This window comes from Manihot esculenta, chromosome 4 (genome assembly GCF_001659605.2).
Source record: "Manihot esculenta cultivar AM560-2 chromosome 4, M.esculenta_v8, whole genome shotgun sequence".
Classification (NCBI taxonomy): Eukaryota; Viridiplantae; Streptophyta; class Magnoliopsida; order Malpighiales; family Euphorbiaceae; genus Manihot; species Manihot esculenta.
In genome coordinates this window covers 16,416,535-16,430,369 of record NC_035164.2, presented here as the reverse complement: position 1 = coordinate 16,430,369, position 13,835 = coordinate 16,416,535, and positions in this window count along the sequence as shown.

Here is a 13,835-nt window from a genome sequence, read left to right as displayed (position 1 = left end):
CTGGCACCATCCTGTAGGGAGGGATAGAGATCGGTCGGGTTCCAGGCATTAGTTCTATCTCGAACTCTATCTCCCTAGCAGGTGGTAAACCTGGCAGCTCGTCTGGGAACACATCTAAGAACTCTCTAACCACTGGCACTGAGGCGGGCTCTCTGACCTGACTGCTAAGCTCTCTCACATGAGCCAAATACCCCTGACATCCCCTCTTGAGCAACCTACGAGCCTGAAGAGCTGATATCAGACCTCTAGGTGTACCCCTCCTGTCTCCTCTGAAGACAACCTCAGACCCATCCTGACCTCTGAATCTGACTACCTTGTCCCTGCAGTCCAAGGTAGCACCATGGGTAGATAACCAGTCCATCCCTAGAATGACGTCAAAATCTGTCAAATCTAGAACCACTAGGTTGGCGGACAAGCATCTTCCCTCAACAAACACAGGACTACACTGGCAGACTGACTCTGCCACTAATGGATCACACTTGGGTCCACTGACCCAGAGAGGACACTCTAACCCAGAAGTCATCAGACCTAACCTCCCCACGGCTCTCGGAGCAATAAAAGAATGAGATGCATCAGGGTCCATCAAGGCATACACATCTGAACAACCAATGATTAAGTTACCTGCCACTACGGTGTTAGATGCATCTGCCTCCTGCTGTGTCATTGTGAAGATCTGTGTTGGAGCTGATGGACCTTCACCTCTGAAACCCGCTGAAGAAGAGGCTGCTCCTCTCCCTCTGCCTCTGCCACTGGCCTGTGTCATGGCTGGAGCTGCTGGCTGCGCTACACTGCCTGAAGCTGTCTGCTGGGACTGAGCCATCGGGACTGCTCTTGGACATTCTCGAGCCATATGCCCCTCCTGACCACATCTGAAACAGGCGTTCGTCCCAAACCGACATACTCCCCTGTGTGGCCTACCACACTTCGCACAAACTGCATTATCCGCACCAGAGCTTGAGCCACTCCCAAATCCCAGACTGGACTTGACTTTATTCTAGAACTTATTCTTCTTACCTTTGGGCTTACCCCATCTCTTACTGCCTGAAGCTGCTGCACTCAGGGTAGAAGGATCTAATCTTCCCCCACCCGGAGTTTTAGAACCAGAAGGCTGTGCCACTGTCTGCTTAACTGTACCCTGAATGATGGCACTGGCCTCCATTTTCCTAGCCATATCTACTGTGGCATGGAAGCTCTCCCTGTCCACGGACTGAATCAAGGAGGAATACCTGGAATGAAGTTTCATGACATACCTCCTTGACTTCTTCGAATCTGTATCCAGACTCTGCCCAGCAAAAGGCAACAGCTCCAAGAATCTGTCGGTGAACTCCTCTACACTCATATCCTCTGTCTGCCTCAACTGTTCAAACTCTATCATCTTCAACTCCCTTGAACTATCGGGAAAAGCCCAACCTGCAAACTCGTTTGCAAACTCTTCCCAGGACATGCTGTCCACTCTCGGGTTCACATAATTCTTGAACCACTCTCGTGCCTTCTTGCACTTAAGCGTGAACCCAGCCATCTGAATGGCTTTACTGTCATCAGCCCCAATCTCCTCTGTGATCACTTTAACCCTTTCAAGATATACAAATGGGTCATCCCCTTTTTCATACTGGGGAGCACCCAATTTCATGTAGTCAGTCATCTTAACCTTGCTCCCACTGGCTGAGCTAGGTCTAGATGGCTGAGCAACTGGGGCTGCTGGTTCTGTAGGTGGTGGAGGTGGTGCAACATTTTCTGAGGTAGGGTCTGCTGAATTTGGATAGTATGGTGGGGGTGGATACATCGGGTACTGTGAATATGGTGGGTAGTATGGTGGGTATGGCATCTGTGTGGGATAAGGGGTGAAGCTAGGGTAATCCGATGTACCTCCCATCGAATACCCGGGATGTTGTGAGAAGTGTGGATAGTGGGGTGGCTGAACAAATCCCGAGGCCTGAGTGCCTCCTTGGGACTCTCCCATACCTTCTTCCGACATGCTAACTCCCAAACTGCCATCCCTCCTCTGCTCTACATCCATATCATCCCCCATACTTTCTGATGCTCCTCCCTGAACTGTTCCTCTGACTGATCTGCTCCTACCCAGATCCAGAGACCTTCTAGGGTCTCTTACTGCTCTGTCTCTGCTAGACTTACTAGACATTGCCCTAGGCAATGCTGGAGGACGGGCGCTCGTGCCCTCATCCTCAGGTGGCACTCTAGTCAATCTTGCTGATCGACGAGTTCCCCTCATCCTGTTTTTCTGAAAAACAGTGCACATCACAAGCAAACATTAGCATCATATGGTTCATGTGGGCACACATGAACCCGCATCACTTACATCATATATCATAGCATATCATTAATGCACATGCATATTATCATGGCATTTCACATCATCATACAAGACAGGACTCCACATCCTATCCTAGTGGACATGATCTTTCCTATTGTGCTTGACCTTCTATAACATCTATGAGCCCGACACTCTAGGTCCGACCATATGAACCTAGGGCTCTGATACCATTCTGTAACGACCCGAAAATTGGACCGCTACCTGCGCTAGGATCCAGATCGGCTTAAGGCCGCCGAGACCTGTAGCAAGCCTGACATCTAACCTGTAAACCTGTATAATCCCATACATGATCAACAACATACATAAAAATTAAAACTTTTCTTTCCATATACATCAACCATACTCAACCTGTGCATGCACTGTATATAACATAAATCATAAACATTGATCCCTCTGTGGGATCTCATCAGTGCCCCCAAATGGGTGACATAACATATGTTGAGTTGGTTTACATAAATGACATAAAATAACCAAGATCATGTATTAAAAGGGATAACAACATTCTATGGTCAAGCACACCTCTAATAATCCATAAACATCATTACATAACTATACTGTACTATTACATTACATCGTACTACGATTTGTCATGTCCACATTCTATCTATTACACAACAAGCTTTACTCTAACCGACCTCCTCTTCTATCCTGTACCTGCAAGCCTGGGGGTAAAAGGGAGAGGGGTGAGCTAAAAGCCCAGTGAGTTGAACTATAAAATATAATAACACTATGCTCCAATGAAATGCATCATAACACAGACAATTCACATAAGGGTTGGGTGAACTTGTCACCAATTAATCCAAGCTAACTCTGTGCCAGGCCGTAGCATGGGGTCCTGGTCTTCCTGTCATACATACATTACTTACCATTATCCCAGGGCCTCCTCTGGGCTCCTGGACTTCGAGTCCCATTACCGTGCCAGGCCATAGAATGGGGTCCTAGTCTTTCCTTACTCTGTGCCAGGCCGTAGAATGGGGTCCTGGTCTTCCTGTCATGGACTAATTGGGTCATCCAACATTCACCCACATCAACAACAATCAATGCAATGCGGCATATTCGTGAAACTAATGCAATCATCCTATTGCATAATCATGATGCATGAAACATGATAAAACATTTAATTTAAAAGATTAAGTTTAGTTCCACTCACCTCTGGCTGACTCTGATAACACCGAAGCAGCTGAACTCACTACTGGGGTCCTCGGTTCCTCGGGTCCGAACCTACACAGGTGGACTCAAATGAGGGACCAAACACACCTGAACATAACTATAAACTACTCCCCAAAAACCCCCTAAAACATCATGAAACAACCATACAAAATCATGCAAAGGAGGCCTGGACAGGGCACTTTCGGCGCCAGGTTCGGCGGCCGAAAGTCCCTCCAGAGCCGAAAGTCAGGCAGGTTCGGCGGCACCTTCGGTGGCCGAAACTCCCAGACAGAGACGAAACTCATGCATGTTCGGCGGCACTTTCGGCGTCCGAAACTGCCAGACAGAGACGAAAGTCTCCCTTTCGGGGGCAAGCTTCGGTAGCCGAAAGGCTGCCTCTCCAGCCATGTTCGGCGGTCGAAAAATCCTTCGGTTGCCGAACCTGGTTTCTGCCAAAGGGCAGAAACTTGGCTCCCTTTGCACATTTCGCCTCCAAACTTATCAAACATGCATCAAACCTATTCTACAACACACAAACACAAGCATACATGTTCCTAGGGGCCTCAAACCAACATAAACCCCATCTACAACACATCAAGAAACTCACATTGTTCATGAACATACATTTATACCCATAAACTTAACCATAACCTAAACATCCCATAGATCTAGTTAAAACTTACTTAAAACATGCAATGAGCTTAAGATCGGCTCTTACCTCTTGAAGATCGAGAGGGAGACGACCTAAACTCGAAGTTGGGAGAGATTGGGTTCTTGAACCTCCAAGCTCCAAAACTTTGCTCAAAAGCTTTAATCTTCAAACCAAAGTTAAAACAAATGAAAATCTTGAAAGATTTAGAGGAAAAACATCAAAGATGGGTGAGGGACGGCGAAGAGCTCACCTTGGCCGAAAATGGGGAAAAAGCTCGCCCGTTTTCGGCTAAGGGACCCTTTTATAGTGGCTGGCCAGACCACGTTCGCGGGCCGAATGTGCCTCCGCATGCATGCCATGTTCGGCGGCTGAACTTGGGGTTCGGCGGCCGAACCTGGACTTCCCTCACTTATGCTTTCGGGGGCCTAAAGCACACCCGCAACGCATGCATGTTCGGCGGCCGAACTTGAGGTTCGGCGGCCGAACCTGAGTTTTCCTCCAATGCTATTTTCATGCAAAAACTCATTTTCTTTCATGCATAAAACATAAAACACATTAAAACATTTCATAAAAATATAGTTTTACCCTTCTAGAGGCTTCCGACATCCGAGATTCCACCGGACGGTAGGAATTCCGATACCGGAGTCTAGCCGGGTATTACATAATGCCTCCATATCTTTAGTGCAAAAAGTATGGCTGCCAACTCTAGATCATGGGCAGGATAGTTCTTCTCATGTGGCTTCAGTTTTCTAAAAGCATAAGCAATCACTTTACCTTCTTACATCAAAACACGTTGATAGAGCATATTTTAGTTTATATTTTCATGATCTTATTGATGTTTATTTGCACCTATTCTATCTAATTTTGTGGTTTTAATCATGTTTTGCAAATATTAGGTGTGAAGAAACAATTTGGAGAAAATGCTCTTAAAAGTGCCAAAGAATGCCAAAAAACAGCCACTTTCGGAAGCACCTTCGGAAGCACTTTCGAAAGCCGAAAGTCACCCACCTTCGGAAGCACTTTCGGAGGCACTTTCGGAAGTCGAAAGTCACCCACTTTCGGGGGCACTTTCGGCGGCCTAAAGTCAAGTCCAGAGGCGAAAGTCACCCACCTTCGGGGGCACCTTCAGTCGCCGAACCTTGCGTCCAGAGCCGAAAGTTCAGCCTCCGAAACTCATCTTAGGCAGCCGAAAATCACTCTCAACACTCTCTTTCCTCATTCAAGAAGCCATATCTCAAGTTGCCATATTTGAGGAGCCAAACAAGGGAAGTATTTTGAGATCCAAATCTTCAAGATTCACATTCAAATATTGGATTTCAAGATCAAGCTTATTAAAAATTTAAATTTAAATATTCTTTAGAAATATTATATTTTTTATATGAAAATTATTAATGAAAAATATTTTTTATATAAATTATTAATTAAAATATATAAGATTAAACGGGTTCGGATTTTATTCGGATAATAATAATCGGGTTTGGAACGGATTCAGATAGTTTAAATTAATTTTTAATCGGGTTCGGAACGGGTTCGGATATTACTAATATAAATCGGGTTCGGGTTCGAGTAGTTTAATTTTCACGGGTATCCTACCCGTTTACATCCCTAGATTAGAGCATCTCTTAAATTGTCAAAACGACGTCATTTTATATACCGAATTGAAATTACTTAATTTAAAATTTTAAATAAAATAAAATTTAATTAAAAATTAAATTAAAATTTTAAAAATAAAATGGTCGCTAATTGGTCGCTGATTGGTCGCTATTTAGCGACTAATTATTTTAGTCACTAAATATGGTCGCTAAATATCCCCACCCAAAAAGTTGTCGCAATTTCGTCGCAAATATGGTCGCTAATAACTCGCGCCATTAATTCCTGCCAAATTAGCGACCATTTTATATTTGGTCGCTAAATAGCGACCAATTAACGACCAAAAATTGGTCGTTAAGCTTTTTGTTAAATAAAAATATTATTTCATTCATTCAGTCGGAGAATGGTCGCTGATTGGTAGCTATATAGCGACCAAAAAATTTGGTCGCTAATTTTGGTCGCAATTTTACAATTTTTTTGTAGTGCAAAGATCACATGTTTCCCACTTAGTGTCATGCACATTCAAAATTCAAAAGGAGGCTCCACCTTCCTTATTAGTGCATGGGCAGCCTCTTAACTCTTTAGGCAATATCTTAAAGACCTTGGGTAGCAATTAAAAAGACCAAAGAGCCCCCACTTGCCTCCATTCATATGCATCTCGTTTTTGCCTTCACCCATGCACAAAGAAGGCACATATGGGACCAAGCGCACCTTGGACAGCCTCTAAAAGACTCATGGACTGCCACCAAACCCTAAGGAGCCTCTCAAGATCTATTTAAAGGCTTCAAGAAGACAAGAAAGGCAGATTTTGAATCTCCCAACCTCTCCAAGGTTTGGCCGCCGCTCCTCCACCACTTTCGCCACCACCGGTTCTTCATCTTTTCTTCTTTTCTTTTATTTTCTGTTTTGATTCAGCCATGAGTGGCTGAAACCCTTATTCTAGTTGAAGTTTGGTTGAAATTAAGGTTGTTTAATGGGTTGTGAGATCTGAACAGAAACTTTTGTCTTTGATTTTATTCAATATTCATGCAATTGATGCTTAATTCTAAGATTGTTTTTTTTTTTTTATCAAATTGGCCACTTGATTCTTGATTGCAAAGTTAATTGATTGTTGGATTAGGATATTTGTTAGTCCGTAATTGCTGAAAATATTCTGTCCATAGAACACTTGGTGTAAAAACCCAAGAAATTGTATGATCTAGCAACATCTCATGCGTTTGAGTAGCTAGGGTTTGGATCTTTCTTGTTCTTTATGCAATTGGCAATTGTTTTGATGCCTTTGGCCCAAGGACATTCCTTGGAAATTTGTTGATTAGTAATTGGTTAGAGGACGTTCCCTAATCAGTTTGTTCATAAGGAAAGACATGGTGGTGAGAAGCGTCTTCCACCCCCATAACCAACCTATTGAATCAATCAAGATAACCATGTTTCAATGATCAACCCAAACAACCAAAGTGGATCCATATCTTTAACTAGACCTTTCTCATATTGATTTCTTGTTTTATTTTAATTACTTGCTGTTTTAATTGCTTTCAATAGTTGTTAGACAAATCAATCTCAAGACCCCCCTTTTTACTTTACTTGCACTTGTTTCTATTTCTCTTTGATTACTTGCTTTCACTTGTGCTTTCAATTAGTTCTATTGGTCTTGATTGAGATAAATAAATAGGTAATCAATTCTCTGTGGATACGATCCTTCACCACTATCTGCAGTTGTAAATTGTAGGTAACCAAGAAGGTTATTTTTGACCGGCTTCGACAACCGCTCCTGTCACACGTCCAAGTCCATGGTGAGAAGTATCACTCTATATCATAAATTCTTTGCTAGAAATAGGTTGTGTAAGTACAGGTGCTTCAGTAAGCATAGTCTTTAATCTGTCAAAGCTTGCCTGACATCTATCATCCCAAACATACTTACAATCCTTATGTAGTAATTTAGTCAGTAGAGCTGCTATAAGTGGAAACCCTTTCACAAACCGTCTGTAGTACCCAACTAGACCCAAGAAACTCCTGACCTGTACAACATTATGACTGTGCAGTTGTCGAAACTGGTAAAAAATAACCTTTTTGGTTATCAATAATTTTACAACTATATATAGTGGCAAAAGGATCGAATCCACAGGGAATTGATACTTACCTATTTTCCTTATCAAGACCAAGTAAAGAAACTCAAAGTAAAATAAAAGGGGGGGTTTTGAGATTGATTGAATTAAACTAATATTGAAAGCAATAAAGTAAAATAAATAATTAAAGTAAATAAATTCACTAATGAGAAAAGCTCTAGTTGAAGAATTGGATCCACTTCAGTTGTTGGGATTGATAATTGACACTTAGGTTCCTTTGTTTGATTTAATAAATTAGTTATGGAGGTGGAAGATACTTCTCACCACCATATCCCTCCTTTCGCATAAATTAATTAGGGAACGTCCTCTAACTAATCTGTAACGACCCGAAAATCCGAATCGCTACCGGCGCTAGGATCCAGGTCGGCATAAGGCCGCCGGGACCCGTAGCAAGCCTAACATTCATCCTGTAAACCTGTTTAATCCCATATATGATCAACAACATACATAAAAATTTGAACTTTTCTTTACATTCATTCATTCTTTCATTCATTCACCAAACTGAACCTGTGCATGCACTATACATAACCATAGATATAAACATTAACTCCTCTTTGGAGTCTCATCATTGCCCCAATGGGGTGACATAACATGTATTGAGTTTGGTTTACAATAATCATCATTAAACATTAAGATCATGCATTAGAAAGGGATTAACATAATACTATAGTCAAGCACAACTCTAAACCTTTATAAGCATTATTACATGACATTCTATATCATACTTTTACATGACTGTACTCAACATAACATAACAACATTTATCATGTCCACACTAGCTATTACATGACCATGACTTCATTACTCTTGCTGACCTCCTAGTCTACCCTGTACCTGCAAACCTGGGGGTTAAGGGAGAGGGGTGAGCTACTAGAGCCCAGTGAGCAGAATAATAAAACATAGCATTTAAAACATATGATATCATGGAATGCATCACAATACAAACATTTCACATCAAGGATGAACTTGTCACCACTTAGCCCTCCATACAGTCTAATCATGCCAGGGGCATAGTGCAGGCACACCTGGACTTCCATAGCATAACATACATATCCAATCATGCCGGAGGCGTAGTGCAGGCTCACCCGGACTTCCATAGTCTGTCATATCATACCATATAAGGGCTAATGGATCATTCAACATTCATCCACATCAACAACATAATGTGCAATGCGACATATTTGTGAATTCTAATGCAAGCACCCTAATGTATCTCATGGCATTCATGATGCGTGAATCATGCTAAAACGTTCATTATTTGCTTTGAAAACATAGAGAGTAATAACTCACCTCTGGCTAGCTCTGACAAGACTCGAAAGCAGCTATCTCACTGCTGAGGTCCTCGGTTCCTCGGGTCTGAACCTACACAGGTGGACTCAAATGAGGGACCTAACAAACATGAACATGACTCTAAAATACTCCCCAAAAAAACCCCCTAAAACACCTCAAAACATCCATAGAAAACATGCAAAGGAAGGCTGAACAGGGCACTTTCGGCGGCAGGTTCGGCGGTCGAAAGCCCCTCCAGAGGCGAAAGTCATGCAGGTTCTGCGGCACCTTCGGCGGTCGAAAGTGCCCTCCAGAGACGAAAGTCCATTTTCGGGGGCAGGCTTCGGCAGCCGAAAGGCTTGCCTCACAGACAGGTTCGGCGGCCGAAAATCCTTTTGGCTGCCGAACCTGGTTTCTCCCAAAGGGCATAAACTCAGCTCTTCACTGCACGCTTTCCTCCCAAACCTTCCAATCAAGCATCCAACTCAACCAAAACATGCATACACACATACAACAACACCTAGGGGTCTCAAACTATCCTAAACCCCAACTACAACACATCAAACATGCATATCCAACACACATTGCCCATATAATCACATAAAACCTAACAAGGTTCATCTAACCTAAACATGCATTTCTACCTCATGAATCAACTTAAAACTTGTTTAAAACATACTATAAGCTCAAGATCGGCTCTTACCTCTTGAAGATCGAGAGAGAGACGACCTAAACTTGGAGAACCAAGGGAAAGAGCTCCTGAGTCTTCCAAGCCTCCAAACTTGCTTTAATGCTCAAAATCTTGAAAACAAAGTGAAAACTCATGAAAATCATGAAAGATTTGAAGAAAGGGACTCAAAATCGGTGAGGGACGGAAGAGAGCTCACCTTGGCAGAAAATGGGGAGAAAAGTTCGCCCATTCGGACAAGGGGACCCTTTTATAGGTGGCTGGCCATGCCACTTTTGGGGGCCTAACGTGCCTCCGCATGCATGCCATGTTCGGCGGCCGAACATAAGGTTCGGCGGCCGAACCTGGACTTCCCTCACTTATGCCTTCGGGGGCCTAAAGCACTCCCGAAGCGCATGCATGTTCGGCGGCCGAACTTGAGGTTCGGCGGCCGAACCTGAGTCTTCCTCTCAAGACTATTTTCATTCAAAACTTAATTTCTTTCTTGCTTAAAACCATAAAATACATTAAAACATTTTATGAAAACATGATTTTGCCCTTCTAGAGGTTTCCGACATCCGAGATTCCACCGGACGGTAGGAATTCCGATATCGGAGTCTAGCCGGGTATTACATTCTTCCCCCGTTAAGAACATTCGTCCCCGAATGTTCACCAAACAACAGAGCATGGCATCAAACATGATCATACAAAGCATAAAACATAAACATTCACATAAAACACATAAAAACTTACCTTAGAAGAGATGAGGATATTGCTGGAGCATGGACTCCCGTGTCTCCCAGGTACACTCTTCGATGTTGTGGTGATTCCAAAGGACTTTCACCATCGGAATTTCCTTGTTCCTTAGCTTTCTGATTTGGGTGTCTAGGATCCGTACCGGCTGCTCAACATAGGTGAGATCCTCTTGGATCTCCACATCAGGCTCACTAAGAACCTTGCCCGGATCTGACACGAATTTCCTCAACATAGAAACATGGAAAACCGGATGGATTCTTTCCATTGAAGCAGGTAAATCCAGCTTGTATGATACATTCCCAATCTTCTGCAAGACTTCGAAGGGTCCGATGTACCGTGGAGCTAGCTTACCTTTCTTCCCAAACCGAATCACCCCTTTCATTGGAGACACCTTGAGCAATACCAAATCCCCCTCCTGAAACTCTACTTGCCTTCTGCGGATGTCTGCAATATATACTCATCCACGCTCATCTCATCTGTCTGCCTCAACTGCTTAAATTCAATCATTTTCAGCTCCCTAGAACTGTCAGGGAAAGCCCATCCTGCAAACTCATTGGCAAACTCCTCCCAGGATAGACTATCCAACCTCGAGTTCACATAGTTCTTAAACCACTCTCGGGCCTTCTTGCATTTTAATGTGAACCCAGCCATCTGGATGGCTCTACTGTCATCAGCTCCTATCTCATATGTAATTGTCTTGACCCTCTCAAGGTACACAAACGGGTCATCACCGGTTTCAAACTGGGGAGCACCCAACTTCATGTAGTCGGTCATCTTGACCTTGCTCCCACCAGATGAGCTAGGCTTAGGCATTTGGGTTTCTGGGACAGTAGGTGCTGCTGGTGGTGGAGGAGGTGCAGCATCCCCTGGGGTAGGGTTTGCTGTACCTGGATAGAAAGATGGGGGTGGGTACATGGGGTACTGTGAGTACGGTGGGTAGAAAGGTGGGTATGGCATCTGAGAGTGATAAGGGTTAAAACTGGGATAATCCGATGTACCTCCCATCGAATACCCGAGATTATGTGAAAAGGGTGGGTAGAAAGGTGGCTGGACAAATCCCGAGGCCTGAGTGCCTCCTTGGGACTCTCCCATTCCCTCTTCTGACATACTTACTCTGAGACTGCCATCCCTCCTCTGATCCACATCCATCTGATCCCCCACATCCTCTGACAAATCCCCTTGCACTGTTCCCCTCACTGATCTGCTTCTACCCAGATCCAAAGACCTTCTAGGGTCTCTTACTGCTCTTTCTCTGCTGGACCTACTAGACATTGCCCTAGGCAATGCAGGAGGACGGGCATCAGTGCCCTCGTCCTGGGGTGGTACTCCAGTCAATCGTGTAGATCGACGAGTTCCTCTCATCCTGTTTACTGAAAAACAGCACACATCACATAAACATTAGCATCAAATGGTTCATGTGCAAACACATGAACCCGCATCACATACATAGCATATCATTAATGCATATGCATAAAATCATGGCATTTCACATCATCATTCAAGACAGGACTCTTTATCCTATTCTAGTGGACATGATCTTCCTATTGTGCTTGACCTTCTAAAACATCTATGAGCTCGACACTCTAGGTCCGACCATATGAACCTAGGGCTCTGATACCAATCTGTAACGACCCAAAAATTCGGACCGCTACCGGCGCTAGGATCCAGGTCGGCATAAGGCCGCCGGGACCTGTAGCAAGCCTAACATTCATCCTGTAAACCTATTTAATCACATATATGATCAACAATATACATAAAAATTTGAACTTTTCTTTACATTCATTCATTCTTTCATTCATTCACCAAACTCAACCTGTGCATGCACTATACATAACCATAGACATAAACATTAACTCCTCTTTGGAGTCTCATCATTGCCCCAATGGGGTGACATAATATGTATTGAGTTTGGTTTACAATAATCATCATTAAACATTAAGATCATGCATTAGAAAAGGATTAACATAATACTATAGTCAAGCACAACTCTAAACCTTCATAAGCATTATTACATGACATTCTATATCATACTTTTACATGAATGTACTCAACATAACATAACAACATTTATCATGTCCACACTAGCTATTACATGACCATGACTTCATTACTCTTGCTGACCTCCTGGTCTACCCTGTACCTGCAAACCTGGGGATTAAGGGAGAGGGGTGAGCTACTAGAGCCCAGTGAGCATAATAATAAAACATAGCATTTAAAACATATGATATCATGGAATGCATCACAACACAAACATTTCACATCAAGGATGAACTGGTCACCACTTAGCTGTAATACCCGGCTAGAGTCCGACATCGGAATTCCTGTCGTCCGGTGAAATCCAGGATGTCGAAATCTTTAGAAGGGTGAGATTTATGGGTTTCTAAAGTAATATCGTATGTGTTCATGTTTTAAAGGTAAATGGAACTAAGTGTTTGAAAGAAAAGAACCAAGGCAAAAAAGCCAGGTTCGGCCGCCGAAGTTGAGGTTCGGCCGCCAAACATGCATGGCTTTCGGTTTCACGTGTGGCCGCCGAAGGTGGTCTGGCCAGCCACCTATAAAAGGCCCTCAGTCGATTGAAAGGATAAGCTTTGCCGTTTCTTTCACTTTCTGAGGTGAGACCCTGTCCTTCTTCAGTTTTCTTCATGTTTTCAGTACCTCGTGCAAAGATTTGATTAATTTTTATGGTCTTTTGAAGGGTTTGAGCTAAATACTTAAGATTTTGAAGTTTGGAGAGTTTGAAGGAGAGTTGCTTCAAAACTCCACGTTAGGATCGTTCATCTTCTTGGTTTCAAGAGGTAAGTGAAGATCCTGAACTTGTTTTTATGTTTTCTGAAGGTTTTATGAGGTTTTGGGAGAGAGTTGCATGAATAGGGTAAAAAGAGAGTTTTTGATGATTTTGTGAGAAAAGCTTGTATATGTGTTTTATGTTTTGTGTTGTTGGGGTTTTTAGGTAGGTTTTGACCCCTTTGAGCATATACTTGGGTGAATGCATGTTGAGGCGTTGAGGTGTTTAAGTTGGAGGAAGATTGGTGTGTTTTGGCGTGAGGCAGAGCAGGTTTTGCCTTCTTGATGAACCCAGTTTCGGCCGCCGAAGAATGGTTCGGCCGCCGAATGTGCTGAGGAGGTGGCTTCGGTTGCCTAAGCTTGCCCCCGAGCCTTTGGACTTTCGGCTCTGGAGGGGAGTTTCGGCCGCTGAAGGTGCCGCCAAAGGTTAGAGACTTTTGTCTCTGGAGTGCCTTTCAGCCCCCGAAACTTGCCCCCGAAAGGGTTCGGCTGCCGAAAGTTGAGGTTCGGCCG